The following is a 2,798-nucleotide window of genomic DNA, read 5'->3' as shown; positions in this document are numbered from 1 at the left end:
ATAACCACCACTACCTCTAAAACATGGATATACTGAATATTTGTCAATTTTATGTTGTTGCCCAGCACCTAAAATCCACTCTTGTGACTGGGGGAGTCACCCACCTAGGGGCAGAGTCTTTTCCCAGAAGGATCCTGGCTCTCTCCCCACCTTCCTTGCAGCTGGGACACAAGCACTGGCTTAGACAGGCCCTCCCCAGACTTGAATTTGAAAATACTGACACGAAGTACTGCTCTGACCCGCCCCCCCCCGCCCCCTCCAGGGAGGTGGTACCGTGATGTAGCTACTGCCACTTTCTAGAAGCCTTGAGGACAATGGTAGAGGGGATGTCTGGTCATGTCCATGAGAGAAGCTGAAGTGGGTGTGCCCAGTATGGGCAGCCGCAGCACCTCCTGGGATCAGTTCTGTGACTTGATTTTGAGCATTATCCCCAAGTGCTAGCCTCTAAGTCTGGCTCTCTGAGTGATGACCTAGCTTTGTAATATCATTTAATAAATTTTAACTCTATTTAAATAAGCCAGAATTGCTTTATGATACATACAATGGGGAACCGTGACTGATCCAGTGGGATTGGGGTGGTATATTTTTACATACCTGTAGTGTTTGCATCCTAACTTTAATTTCTGTTAAATAAACAGATGAATGCTCAAACACTTGTTCAATAAAAGGGTCAGCAAGAGGAAAAGAATGTAGAGTGTTGTAACAAATGGTTCTTACCCTATCCACTGGCTCCCAGAAACAAACCCTAACCCTGTGCTGACGCTACTTCTGTTACCAAGTCCAAGCTTGTTCTGCTCGCTGCACGAGATGACAATAAATTGGGTGATGAGGTACTGGGGCAAGGAATAGCAACTTTATTTGGAAAGCTGGCAGACCGAGAGGATGGCAGACTAATGTCTTGGAGAACCATCCTGCTCCAGTAAAAACATAGGCTCCTTTTATAGAAACAAAAACAGGGGAGGGGGTATGGTTGGTTGTTGCAAACTTCTTGTGTAGGAATTGTTTGTTCCTGCAGCTGTCCACGTGGGCCAGCTCATGGTGCTCCTGCAAAACCTCCAACAAAACAAGTGTTATTCTCTATTCTGCAACTTGTTACCTTTATGTGAGTGCAGAGCGAGCAAGACTCAGCCTACAAAACGGGGCACAGTGGTTAAAGCTAAAGGAACAGCTCTAATATAGAGTCAGATTTGTTCTTTTCTGTTACACATCCTCCACCTGGAATGCCTTCTCTGTCCATCTGTGAAGACCCTACCACCGTCTTAGTCAAGCCTAAATATTCTATGAATTCTAAATCCAGGAAAGCTCACCAGGTCTCTGTCGCCACCACCGCCTTATCCTCCCGTACATTTGGGCTCCAGGAGCAGAGGTAAATGGGAGAGAAGGAGAGAAGACAGATCCCCCTGACCGCAGCCCCTGACTGATGTCCATGTGTTTGCCAGCCCATCTTCCCTGTCTGGAGGATGAGCGGCGTGTCCACATGCCCGCTTCCCCAGCAGCCAGCAGAGCACCAGGTGATGGTACGGGGGCTGGCACCCACACAGGACTCGGCGAGCGTTGACTGAATGAAGAACCCATTCCACAGGAGGGCAAAGAATTAGCGGAGTCTTCGCACTGACAGCAGCTCCGTTCCTCTTTCATCTTTATTTTCACAGCCTCCACCACATGCCCTGATGAATCTGAGCATAATCACAACCCCACTTCAATAATTCTGACATTTCCAGGTGAAACCCTTTGCACCCAGTCTCAGCCTCATTGCACTGGACGTCGTCAGCAGCGGCAGGGCTCTCTCTGAAGGCCGGAAGTCGCAGAACCTTCCATGGTTGACAGCTGGGGAAAAGGCCCTGGGATCCCTGCTTGGAGGCCCATGTGCTGTTCAGAGCTCTGTCTAGAGAGATGAAAAAGGTAGCCACAGTCCCTGGGTGCTGGCAAATGTGTTGCTCAAAGTCTGAAAAAGCTCTGCTTTGAGAAGCAGACATCTGACAGGAACTGCAAAGTCGGTAGATCTAATTTTAGACTACCTAGTGGTGGGGAATGGGATCTTAAGTTGAGCTGTAATGGTTTTGAGAACTGAGGGCCTGGCAAGCGCAAGTGTGTGTGTGTGAGCTGTGACAGGCAGGCTGCTCCTTCTGAAAGCAGCCCAGACCTTGGGGGCCCCCCTCTGCCTCCACTAGGGAGCGCAGCAAAACAGGGAGAGGACTCACACACATGTCTACCTACCTCCTTTCACAGGCGAACAAGCCAAGGAGAGTAAAGAAACCACTTCATAGAGAGACACTTTTAGGCATGAACACTTTCTATCAGCTAATGGGAACTTGGCTCCCTGTCAGACAATGGGTTGCATGATTCTGCCTCTCCCACCTTTGACCTAGGAACCTGAACCCTACAAACCTACAAAATGGCTTGACATCCAAAGAGTCTGATCACCTTTCCCAGGGAAGAATCTACACGAAGTGCTGAATTTTCTTAGACGGTCTCTCATCAAGCTTTGTTGATCAGCCAGCATTAGTTTTAAAAGAATATGAATTCATCCATTAATGTTCATCCAGACTCTGCTTGGAGGTAGAAGATACCTTTTAGGTTAGATGTTCGGGCTCACCGTAATGCCCTTTCTCTGAGAAACGCTCCTCTCTATACTTGCCTTGGACTGTTACACATCCACTCTCTAGGAATATTTCTATCATGTGACCCTTTCCCTGCTCACAGTTGATTGGACCGTGGATGATACCCAACTCAAGCAGGACCAATCAGATCCTCCTTTCTCCGGATTTTGGAATCTGAGAGATTTAGGAATTAGGCAG

Source organism: Vicugna pacos, chromosome 17 (genome assembly GCF_048564905.1).
Source record: "Vicugna pacos chromosome 17, VicPac4, whole genome shotgun sequence".
NCBI classification, from domain to species: domain Eukaryota; kingdom Metazoa; phylum Chordata; class Mammalia; order Artiodactyla; family Camelidae; genus Vicugna; species Vicugna pacos.
Note: the sequence above shows the minus strand (reverse complement) of the source record.